Source organism: Apteryx rowi, unplaced genomic scaffold, assembly GCF_003343035.1.
Source record: "Apteryx rowi isolate R43461 unplaced genomic scaffold, aptRow1 scaffold_24, whole genome shotgun sequence".
Classification (NCBI taxonomy): Eukaryota; Metazoa; Chordata; class Aves; order Apterygiformes; family Apterygidae; genus Apteryx; species Apteryx rowi.
Genome location: NW_020448752.1, coordinates 4947752 through 4960659, shown reverse-complemented (window position 1 = coordinate 4960659; position 12908 = coordinate 4947752). Strand labels below are relative to the sequence as shown.

General features: G+C 43.5%; 1 protein-coding gene across 1 annotated transcript in view; it reads left to right on the top strand.

Annotated features, from left to right (window-relative positions):
* Nucleotides 1-10194: 10194 nt before the first annotated feature.
* MSN (moesin) overlaps nt 10195-12908 on the top strand; it is a 35651-nt gene continuing 32937 nt past the window's right edge. The window contains exon 1 of the mRNA XM_026066296.1: nt 10195-10211. The gene's annotated coding sequence lies outside the window, so the exon portion shown is untranslated. The remainder of the gene's footprint in view (nt 10212-12908) is intronic.

Genomic DNA, 12908 nt, shown 5'->3' with positions numbered 1-12908 from the left:
GAATACTCAAAATGTCTACACAATAGCAAGGTGCAAAATCGGGACATGCAATTTTTTTTGTTGTTTAAACTACAATTGTTCTTTCAGGATGACACCAGATATCCCTCCAAAAATAGACCCCATTATATTATTATGTTCCACTAACTTTTGTTTGACAGTGTCCATTAATGCAGACTCTGCCCAGTATGCATAATAAAGGTGCTGTTGTTCTAGTTTACCCTTCATAACCACCATATGTTATATACCAAATGTGAAGATAACTGTGTTCTACATTAGACTTACAAGTTCCAAAGCTCAAACATCGGTAATTATATTGTAGGGGCATATGAAATAACCAGATGTTGGCATGTATCTATATGTTAAGGAAACTTAAAACACTTTTCAGAAGTATACTCTTTCTCTTATCTGTTGTATTGAGTAGATGATGAGAACTTTAGCTGAGATAGACTGAATCCAGTCTCTTTCTGTGTTCAGAGCTTTGACTACGGTTATCCTCACTGAAACATCAGGACCTGAGATCACCTCAAGAGGAGAAACCTTTCTCCTATTTCTGAAAACATGCTGTGTGAACAACTTGGCTGTTGCAATATCTGTGTATTCCACCAAGAAACACTTGACAGCTGAATTTGGTTGCATTAGTAAAATATAGAAAGCAGTTTAAGAGCAGTGAAATGGTTATATGCTAGGCAATATCCACTATCTCCTGGAGAGCCAGAAATTCAGCAGTATGAATGAACTGTGTATTATGCAAGACTGTTCGTTTTGTGAGCTGCCTCAAACAAGTGCTTTGAGTAAGGTTACTAGCAGTTGGATAGTGTGAACAGAAAAGGCTAATATTACTTTTAATACCTGAAAGCTCTGTGGTTGGGAAGGTGGTGGGCTTTGAAAGAGTTCTTATTCAGCTCCATAAAATATTATATCACTAAAACAAGAAAATACTTGAATAAGCAATGTGTCTTAGCCCTCCAATCTGTAGCTCTGTTGTACTGCCATGCTCATGGGAGCTGGACTGTAAAATATTCCTTCCTGGAACACTGAGTGGACAGGTTTTCCTTGTTGCCGTAACATTAGTGCTTTGCCCCCCAAGGCAAGCAAATAACCTCTCATCTGAACTTGGTGCTCAAAACATCAAAAAGTGTTTAGTGTTTTATGAAGTCATCTTTGTTTTTGTTTTGTTTTTTGTTTTTTGTTTTTTTTTTTAATTCAGTAAAGCACTAAACTTCACCTTTAACTCATGGCATTCTGGATCAACCCCCTACAGCCTTGGAAGCAATAAGTTCTAGAAAAACAAAACCTCCCCAGACTGAAGACTGAAGACTTCGAGTTTCTCACTCTTTTATTGGCATGCTGCTGCAAGTGTTACAGGCTATGTGAAATCTCTAGACACTTATATCTTCTGCAGTGATGGGCAAAATGTATGCATAGGATGTTGGTGTGGTGACAGTCATACATGCGGAAGTGAGTTAAAATTCAACCCCTTCCCCCCACCCCCAATTTTTTGCMTGATCTTGCTTGGTGGTTTGTTACTAGTGTCTCAAGCTGAGGGCCAACTGCAAGCTGCAGTTCATTAAGCTTATATTATATTCAATGTGAATATCCCTTTGCACACCCAGTAGAATAGGATGGAGATCCCTTTCAAATGAGTCGTCATATTAGCATTTTCAACTGTCAGTGTATCGCTGTAGTGTCTGTCTTGAATGTCTATTCCAAAAGACAGAGCAAATGGGAAGACTGAGTAGCTTCCAAATCTCCCAAAGATCAGAGCAACCAACTGAAGATGAGATGAAGTTCTGAACAGTACTTGTTTCGGCATCATATGCAGGAAATGTGACATTATCTTAGTGCTTGCTCTGACAAATTCTAAATAATCAAGTAGAAATCTGACTGAAGTCTGTACTGCTTCCCCTTTGCTGCTGAAGTTCTGACAAGTTTAATATGTAGGATTTCTGTCTTGCTCAGTACTTGATTCACTTCTGTGCTAAGCCTCTTCTGCCCGTAAGGACAAATGTAGCTTATTCAGGGGTGAGCAGCCACTTTTCCCATGGCTAAGCTTTGAAAAAGTGTCTTTCATTCACACTGTAAAAAGTTGGTTGTTTTTTGACATAGAACCCCTCAAATTCCTATAAGGTATTTTGGATTTGATATTCATAGAAATCATAGTTTGCTTCTTGGTCAGCTGTTTTCCCCTCAATTTGAGAGAGGGATGCGTTGCATTACCCTTCCCTATGCATCTTGCTATTGTATGCTGTATTACTCAGTTCTTTCAAGTTATGCTTATCCCTCTCCCTCTATCTCCACTTTGGTATCAGAAAAGTTTGGCATAGAAAACTTTCAGTGAGATATATTTACAATATTCCAATGACCGCTTTAATTTGGCAGTGTTTGGAAGGCTTTGAAAATAATTCAGATCTGAGAGGGTTCAGAGAATCTTGTAAAACAAGTGATTTCGTTGGTCTGCCATTCCCTGAGAGATGGAGGGACTGTTAGATGCATTCGTGTGAACCCATCTGTTTCCTCAGCAAGCCTAGGCAAGACAAATAGTTAGCTGCCGTTACTGCTTCCAGTGTTCTGGAGATGCGCAGTTGGGCACGAGGTCTCCATGCGGGAATGCTGAAGGAGCCCYGGGCTCTGATCAAAGTTGAAGCAATGTCTGCAAATCCCATGCTGCTATTCTTGGCATATGGGGGGGGGGGGGACACAAACAACAAAACCCAACCCCTACACAGCAGGGTTGAATGAGAGCTAAGCTCTCAAGTTGATTTCTGAGTGTCCCTTGCAGAACAGTGCCCTGCAGACTCCTTGCCTCTAGTTAGTCTAGTAATTTCTTCTGCTTGCTTTCATAAGTTATATTTACATGTATGTTGACTTACGCAAGAGTCCTACTCAGCATCTGGGAATTTTTCTTCCTGCTCAGTTGTGTTTCTCAGTTTTGACCTATAGCTTTATGAAGACTACTAACAGTTCTGCTTCTGTATATGTTTGGCTGCATAAGGGTAGTGCATGGCACCTCTGTTTGTAGAGGAGGTTTAAAGGACCTACATACTTAAACTGTAAATCACATAAGGAAATTGCTTCTGCCCACTTGATACAAGAAGTCAGTTTCTGCCGTGAGCGTTACAAAGATTTAAACTAATACAGGGTTAGCTTTCTGTGGCCTCTGCAGTCTTGTAGAATCACAGAAAAAGTTAAGCTGAAAGAGATGTCTGGAAGTCATTTGGTCCAACCCCATACTTGGAGYCGTTGAATCAACTTCTAAGTTAGATTGGGTTGTTTAGGATCTTGTTTTGGTTAGAGTGAGCAATAGCTCTTGACTTTTTGGCAAACAATCTTGAAAGTACTTGAACCTACAAAGTATTGCATAGGTGCCTGGAGGTTCTTAACCTTGTCTTCAAGAGTGCGGAGGTGGGGGAAAGTAAAAGAGCTAGTCAAGCGTAAGGATAAAAATCTGTCAAAAGCAAACCCTTCTTTAATGAACACATAGTATAAGCCCAGTAACTGCTGAATGTGACTAGCTCATCCATTCTCTCTGCTAGTGCAGCTGATCCATGCAGTGCATCTCCAATTATGTCCAGGCAGTATGCTATAAACACTTTTTCACAAGAAGTTAATGTAGGCCAGAAGATCATGTTAAATTGTTGGAACCTGAAGGCAGTAAGACACTGATGCATTTAATAGGTGCTTCCTAGTGATGGTTAGTACACTGTTTCAGGAGATGCATCCCTGTAGCAGACAGGGAATAGTTTGACTTAACGGCAGTCACTGGAAATCTAAAGCTTTATTCTGTTCTGTAGACTGTAACCCTGTCCCTTTGCAAAACAGTAGGGACAACTAGACTTCATCAAAGGCTTCCAGATACAAAAACTGTTCAGGTAGCTATAACTTTTTTTGAACAGGCTTTGCTAGAACACCCTGAAAGATTAAAGGAGGAAATTAACTGGAGTGGAAGGGGTAAGTAGGTGCTTTCATATATTTAGAAGTCTGTTTTTTCTTCATTTAAGTCAGGGCCTCTGTGAAAGGCTCTCTGCCCAAAGATGGCAACATGATTCAGAATGTTACTTATTCTTGCATCTGAAATAGTCAAAGTGATACCCTCTACTATAGCTGTTTCTTAACTACTTGGTCTCATTATGGCACCCTCTGCTGTCTGCCTGATCTTTAAAATGTCTAAGTATTATCTGCTCTCAATTCTGCACATCATAAGGGTGGTGTGTGATGGACCTGTACTTAAAAGGAAGACATGTTAACAGTTCTTCTGTGACCACAGGGATTGCCAGGCATTCACCAATCTCTTCATGCATGTATGTAGGTGTTAAGTGATACCTAGAGTTTATCAGGCTTTCTTTTCAAATAGCCTCATTTCAAATAGCGATGAACATCAAGGGGTGTATGAGAATGTGAACTCGGGGTGCATGTTTAATTGCAGCCTTTAATAAACTAGATCAACTTGTCTGCATGTTTAAGTTCTTTAATGGCTTGCTGCTGCTGAAAAGGGGAGGCTTTGCTCCTGTCTGTGGTCCTGCTTTGCGCTGGCTCTGCTAGTCCAACTCAATGGTGGATCCATTCTGTTTTGCTGTGTTGGCAGAAAACTGGGTTAATGACATGGGCATGTGTGGCTAGATTGGGGAAAAGTCTCACCAAGGGGTTGAATGAGTACCAGAGCGAGTGCAAAGGATAAAACGGGAGTGCCTGGGAGTGAGGAATAAAAAGTAGTTAAATAGCTTGGCCTATCCTGTCCAGTTGTACCCGGAGCCATCTTACCCTTTCCCTGTACTAATGTCCTTGTGTCAGTGCAGTGAGTGGGACCAGTGAACTGAATTTGCTGGGAAAAAAGCAGAAGAGTTATTTTCAGCCCGATTCATTCTTTGGTCCTGCTTGTTGCATAGTCATGTGAGTGCTAATACTGATCCAAAGAAGGCAATGGGAACGTGCAAGCATGGTGACAGGCCCTTTAGGACGATTTGCAGCGGCAGTGGGACTGCGCTCGTGGTGTGCTGGTACTGCTCTCCGGGGGTTCCCGTGGGCAGCTCTACCCCCGTTCCCGAGCCTTTTGGCACAGGGGATTGTGTTTATCCCACTGTTGTAGCCACTCTCCTCTATATTAGGAAAGCTCAAGTGCTTGAACTAGATGGAGCTTAAAATAAAAAAGGTACTCTGGCAATCACAAGATGGTCTTTTATAAACTATGTGCAGTACCGACAGAGCTATTTAAAACCTAAAGTAGTTGGGTGGAGAGGGAAGCAAATGTGGGTGGGGAAACTTACACCTTAGGGGGAAAAAAAAAAGTGGAGAACTGAGCTGTTTCAGGGAAATCCTGCATTTTAGGGAACTGTGACCTAAATAGATATGAAGAGGCTGCCACTCCCAAATGACACCCTGTACTGAAAGGAAATTGCAGGATTTGTCTGGCACAGACAAAGATAAACTGAAAATCACAGGATGATGAAACAGCTTTGCCTCACATTTGCCTCTGCCTGCAGTTAAATCTGGAGGGATGGCTCATAGTCTGGACAGCTGGATCTTGCAGCAAGGCTGTGTTCTAGCTCCTCGAAGTCTGGCTCTCGTTCAGGTGCTCGGCGAGCACCGAGCTGGCCAAGAGCTTGGTGTGCCGCACCCAGGCATTGCTTTGGCTGTCTCCAGCAGGCAGACCTGTGTTTAGCTGCCCTTTTTTATCATCTGTGAGCTGAAGTGTCATCTCTCTGTTGGCTGAAGAACAGAAAATCACATGCGACAGATAGACACCTTTCTGACTTGTTCATCCAAACACTGGAATCCTATGGGAAGGAAGGAAGGGAGAGCTCGCAGCCACGGCTGCGGTCTTCATGCTGCCTTCCTTKTGAAGCCTGTTGAATGATACGCAGAACTTCTGAGCCTAGTGGGTTTTTTTGTTTGTTTGTTTTAAGTCCTCTCAATTCCAGAAGTTACCTTTGAAAACAATTTCTAATTGTAGGTGAGTTTAGAGCCCTTTATGCAGGGAATGAGTGGTTTAGTCTGTAACTTGGGAGCCTCAGATACTTGCTGTAGTTGTGCTGCCCCTATGCAGCTCACACTTGTCTTGTTAACATCCTGTCTTGATCTTGTTTTTAAGCTACTTCCAGCAAAATAGCTGCTTGTAACTTTGGCAGACATCCACTGGATGCTAGGCTTGGAAAGCTTATTGGCCATTTGGAAATGCGTCTTGGCTACCAGGCTTGTCTGCTTAACCCCTTGTCCTGTGCCTTTGCAGCTGATGAAAAGTACTGGGAAATCCCCTGGCTTTGGAGTGAAGCTGGGGAGGGAAGAACTAGACTAAGCCAAGTTTAGGTGAAAAAGCTAAATCTAGCAATCTTCTCAGAAACCCTGAAACTGTTTCCAGTGCAGGGTGGTGGTGAGAAGTGTTTCACCAGTTAAGCTACTGCAGTAGCAGCCACAGTCATAGCACTAGTGTGCAGCGTACGTTTTGGGGGAAGAGGGGGAACAAACTCTTCGTTTGTGCCCTGTGGTTAGCATTGCCTGGGAGGTGCAGGCGACGGCTGTGAAGAATGTYGTACATACCAGTGCTGGCATTTCAGACATGCCCACTGCCCTCCTGACTGCCCTTAAGTTGAAGAGCTTTAGCTAGGGATGTGGTTAGGCTCAGACATGTGAAGTACAACTACTAACCCTGCTGATGAGGTTCAGAGGCCATAATTAATATGCACTGTTTCTTCAGAGAATAGCACCTTCTAATGTGCATGAAACAAACGGGTATAAAAAATGTCTCAAAGCAGCCCAGAGTGTAGAATTTGAATGATGGCAATGGCATCTGGCTGGATTTTGCTTTGAGGTTTTGCTTCCTGATTAAAATATTGTGGGGGAAGGGCTATGGGTTCCCCCCCCCCTTTGGCCTTTTTTTTTTTTTTGCTTCTGGGTTTTGACTAATAAAGGGTGTTTTCTCTACTTAGCCCAAATAATTGCTACAAAAATAGTTATTCTAAAGGTTCCTTTCAAACTGGCTCTAAAGGAATGGCAAATGGCAACGTTATGGCTTGGATCAGCTACAGGAAAGTAAAGGGAGGTGCGTGAGGAATCTATTTATGAGAGAGGAAATGGCAAAAATAGAGGAATTGACCCATTGCACAAGGTTGCAAATAACTTGTGTAGTAAGTGACATACAAATCTTGACTTGACTGTAAATCTGGGGATCCACCCACGGCTTCTTTTACCAGCCTAGTACTTTTATCTTTCAGCTCCTCTTGTCAAACTGAAACTCGTTTGCCCTCCAAACAGGGTGGCAAGCTAGCAGCAGCCATGATGTTGAAACGGGTGCTGTTGGAGGATGTGACTAGTTACTATCTGCTAGGCTGGAAAGGAAGGAATTATCTTTGAGTAGTTTTAACTTGGAAACTTGTCATTAATGACTTTAACTGTTGGAAGCCATGATGGGTGGGTGGGGGATAGGGGAATTCCCTGTCTGCTTTTATTATGTGTGTGTGTATATATATATATATATATTTTTTTTTTTTGAATGACCTGCTTTGTAGTAACGCTCTTAGAAAGCAGAACCTTTATTCCTGAAAAAGCTGCCTGAGACCCCGAATCTGGTCACTAAACAAATTGGATAAATGATGTTCCCAGAGTTCTGAAATTCCAAATTCTCCAACTCATGAAGAAGCACTGGTATAAATCAGTTTTTTCGTGGCTCTGTATTCTTGCGTTAGTAGTATGTGCTTGCTGGTGCTATTGGAAGAAGACAGCTCTCTACATTCAAGATCCTGACTATGAGAAAACCAGAATTTTGGTGGGGGGTGGGTGAAGGCAGCCTCTGAAGTAAGGCAACTGTAAACATCAACCCCTTTGAATAAGGGATAGACTTGTCTGAAGCCCTCTTGTGAGTTTTGTGAATATGCTGCCAAGGAATTCTCTTTATGGGGACACTTTGTCCTTTGAGTAACAATTTTGGTTCTCCACCACTTGAAATGAAGAAGCCTTGGCTTGCATAAGGATGATGCCTGGCTTAGACTCCCTGACTTAACGTGGGTAACTGATATCTGGACTGATGGACAAATCCTGCAGGGAGGATTCCCTCAGGCTCAACTTTGCCTGTAATTAGACCCCTCAGATTATTAGGGAAAGTTCAACAGGGAGGTAGTCATGACTTCTGACACCTGGTCTTGAGAGCCATGAAAGCAATGWAGTACTGCTATGCTGTTCTGCTCTGTAGGCATTACTTCTTAAATGGCAGCAGGTGTCTTCAAGGAAACTGTCCTTTTCATAGGAGCATTCCTGTTTACCAGGGGCTGTGTGGAAGAATTCTATTTTCCTTATCATTGGCAGATAAGCGGTCCAAATTTATCCCATAATGGGAGGATGGAAATAAGGCAGTAGTGGTAAGGGTCTAAATGCTAGAGTTGATGCAATAAGATGATACAGTAAGATAATACAGCTTATTGATACAGTGTTTTTAGAGTGCTTAAACTAATTTTTTGATGATAGGTTTGTGAGGAGATCCTCATGAGAAGGAAGAATTGAAATGCAGAGTATCTTGTCCATGGCCCTATCACAGACAGTGGTTGGTAGAGAAAAGACTCAGAAATCTGTGCCTATCTCTGACTGTTGCACTTCTGATAAGGGTGGTCATGGTAACTAGTAGCTCTTGCTGCTGTTCTGGAGTACTGCTTGGTTTCAAGTACAGGTAGACTTTCAGCAATAAGAGGCTGTTCTGCTGGGAACAAACAGCACGGATCCTTCACTGATATGCCTCTTCACATAACTCAGTCTTTATTCTTTTTGCTTTTGTTAACCTGTTGCACTCGGTTCTAGCATACAGTTCATCTGCTCATGTTCCTGCCACCTTAAGTCTAAAGAGTTTTTAACTGTGTAGAATGCATACTTTCGTAAACATCTGGTGTAGATGGCTATTGCTGGGTGTAAGTATAGAGGTCTTGCTCTTCAGCTAGAAGAATCCACAGCTATGGCAAGAAGGACCTGGGAAAGATTTCCTGAGGGAGTTTGGTCACTCCACCAACATGCTGAATTGTAATTGGATATGATATGTATCTTATTGCACTGATTTTTACCATATAAAAACAGCTGGCGGATATTGAGATGGTACTTCAATGAACTGCTGAAAGGAGTGAAGGAAAAGAACGGGAAATGCTTTCTCATGTCAGGAGGAATGCACTTCTCAAAATTCTTCTGATCAATACTTGGCTGAAGTACAGTGTCTTCACAAGGTGGTCAAGCATGGGGATTAAATAGGCAGTAAACATTGGTCATTAAAGCAGAAATTCTGCAGAGTTAAACTTGCAAAATCACTTGGTAAGTCCTAGCATTTCTTGAAAAAACCCTCCTAGAATTCTATTTTATGTTTATGTGGGCAAGCTACTTGCCATTTTAACCATAGCTTCCAAAATAGTCTTCTGTGGTAACAGCCAAATACATACGTATTTGGGGCTCTAACACTGCAGTGTGTGCAGGGTTTATATTAGGATAAATCGCTTTCCTTTTGAAACTGATTGCTTTAACATTATATTTTATACCAGATTTTTCATGCAAACTTGTTGAGCTTTTTTTTTCTTATCCTTTTCAGGAATAGAAATTGTCTCTCAAACACTGGTAAAATGCTTGCTATAAATTCTTTCGGAATACTTGTATAGGAAATGCTGCCAGAATGGACACTAAAATCAGCTTCTTACTTTGAACCTCTTTAGTAGGTAGAGCAAAATGTCCCCACTTTCCAAGCTCTGCCTGGGACAGAGGCATTTCTGAAAGACTTAATATTAATCACCAGCTGCTAGAGTAGGTAAGTTGCAGCACAGCTCTTACATTAATGGCCAAGATGCTGTAACCAGCTCTCTCCTCCCGTCTGCTGATGGGACTAAATCAGTGCCCCAAAGGGGTGTTTTGCTGGAAGAAACAGGCAGAGAATTTCTGCCCTGGCAGCGCCCACCTCGGTGCCTCTGCTGAAGCGAGATAAAATGTCAGATGCATGCTTGTGTCACAGGGCACGTCTGGCTTCCTGCAGCTCGGGCGCTCCCTCCTCCACCCTTTCTCAGTTCAGTTTCTGCAAGTCGGCTCTTCAAAGCTGCAGACTTTCTCGGTCTCGAATGCAGTAACTAGCTCGCTTCCTGCGGCAGCTTTTTAGCCCTGCTGTTCTCAACCATTTGGTTCTTCGGAAGCTGTGTGAAAGCTGCAGCTTGCTTCCCGCATGTGCCACCTTGCCTTGCTCGAGACTTGGAGTAACCAGGGAAGGGGTGAGGGACGCAGCTGTGATGTGGCTTTGTTAAGGTGTGGCTCCGCGGTGGGTTTGCCTCTAAACCGCTCGCTGCTGTGCTCCTTCACAGGGAAGGAGCAGGACCACATGAGCCAAAATGTCATGTTCAGCCAGGTCGCCTCCCTGACCTGTCTTGTTAGTGCTTGTGCCAGTGGGGACAGGGCTGTGTGGTGAAGTTGGAGAGAGGGAGGCTGCAGCTGCTGCACCTTGGGTCGGCGGGTATTGCCGTGGAACAGGGCGCAGCTCGCTGCACCCTTACCGCCTTCAGAGGACACCAGAGTTGTCCGTACTTGTGTCCTTCTGAGATGCAAACTGGTGGTGCCTTGTCCCAACTTTCCTTCGGTTTATCGTATAGGAGCAAGTAGGGTGAACAACGGTCGTGTTGCCACGGTGTGATCTGCTCTTTTCTTAATTTTAGTTCAAACACTGACCTTAGTATGTCTTTCATGGAAGGTGCAGTGCTCAGCCCTATCTACCTGTTGACTTAGAGTGAAGAAAGTACTTTTGTAAGTGGACCTACTAATATGCATGGTGTACCTAGGATAGAGCAGTGTATTGCATATGTGACTACAGTGCTTTGCCCATAAACCAGTGGTTATACACTCATGTTGGATCCCATTTGTGGTTTAGCTGGGGAGYGCTTTGCCTGACCATAACGTTGCTGTTTCTTCTCCAGGTCACTCAGCAGCAATAGGTACTTTCCAATAGAAACTGGAGGATGCTACAAGCTCCTCATGCTTTTGTGCTAGGGCCTGGTGATGTATGGTTTGTAGCACACTGGGTGTACAGTCTCTCCTAGCCTTCTCCAAGGGTGGTGGTGGTGAGGATAACGGAACAGGGCAGAAAAAATATTTGCTGCTGAAGCTCATAAGTGGAGCTTCTTTCTGTGCTTCCAGACTGCTGCTGTTGATGTTTCTGCTTAGCTTGTTCCAGACCCTGGGTGAGACCATTGACTGAGATCAAGTATCTAGTCCCATGCTCTGGTTGCTTAATAGGAAGCCTGTCCTCCCTCTGCAGGTGTTTTTTTTTTTTTAATTTAGTTTTATAGGTATGAACTCAAGTTTCCTTCAGTAGATGACTCTGTATTATAAGCCTCAGACCTGCCATTTCTTGCTGAGTCCAAGATTCTTGTGGTTGGCATTTTCCATGCTGTAATGACAGCCACATGCCTCTTGTTCATGTAAAGTAGTCTGACACTTGTAATGTTAGGCTAACTTTAAATGGTGGCTGGGTGCATAAAGTACCGTAACCTGTAAGAAAGGCAGTAAGCTACAAGATCCCTAGGCAGTTCAGTATCTTCAGAAATTTGGTCCTTGATCTACAGCTAATTGTCCTGTGTCACCTCTTCAGATAGAGCAACTGCAGGAAGTTGGGACACATTTATAACTAGCATATTATTGAAGGATACTGTCAACTCCAAATCTGTCTGTCAGAAATGAAGTTAAAAATAGCCCCAATTGAATAACTGATCATAACCTCTGCAAAATCAGCTTAGATGCTGTGGAGTCACATGCGCAAAGAAGGCAGAGGTGATGCGTGGGAAAAGGACAATACTTCCTCTGTTACAACAGTCTTAAGAGTTTCTTGTATAAAAGGTAAAAATCTTTCAGATAATGATCTTTGCTTGCGTCCCCTTTTAGTTTTTCAGCTGACGATGACTACAACCTGTATGTTCAAAAAAGCTCAATTTTCGTGTAACATCAGTTCTTTGTCTTCAGACCATGCATTAAAATCATTAGAGATTCTTGTAAGAGTGAGTTCCTATTACAGGCTGTAGTGAGCTAGCAAAGCAAAGACGGAATGAATGCCTGGAAGGGAGATTTTATAATGCATATTACGTAGCACAGAAGTGGTACTTCGGGTTCTCTGATACTGAGTGCCTCAAAGGTGGGCAAGCCCCTCCTTTATTATATTATGGCGAATTTATTCAAAATGGCATGGTGGGGTGGGAACAGGACAGCTTCTGTGGCCTGTGTGGCTCCCTGCCTCAGTCAGACGAGGAGTGTGGTGCCCCCCTGAATGGAGGGGAGGGGTGGGAAGGGCTGCCAAGCTCCAGGCAGCCATCTGGAGGGTTAATATTTCCTCCTTGGGCTGCAGCGCGTGGGGGTCAGGCTGGTGGCCTGGGGGTGCCTGCTGCTGTTCTGTTCCCTGATGAGCTTAGGGGTATGAAAAGGCCCTTTAAGACTGCTGGAAGGGGGCTTGGTTTAATTAAATGTAATCCCTTCAGAAATTGCAAGCACTTTCATATGACCCGAGTCCAGCCTCACCCAACACGCAGAAGGCCTGGGACTGTTTTCGGAGGAGCGCTGGCACTCAAAAAGCAGCCGGATGTCTGTGAGTATTGCGGGTGCTGCAGGTGGGGGCCTTATCTCTGACGCTCTTTCTAGCGAGCAAGGAGCCCCAGCGCGCTCTGGGTCGGCAAGCAGCTCCTGCCCTTCCAGCAGGGCGTTGGGTGAACGAGGTGGCAGGGCCCAGGTGAGCTGATCTGCTCAGTCAGATGTGAAGTACAGTGCTGAGAAGCATCTGACCTCTGGAAAATGCAGTTAGGTTAGTGGAGCAATTCTTATCATACTGTTAGTCTTGCTGAAAGACAAAACGGGGCAGATTTTTAGATTATTAGGGTGCCTTACAAGATCTTGAGTTCCTCATGTGACTTAGTTGGGTTTACTATGTTTCT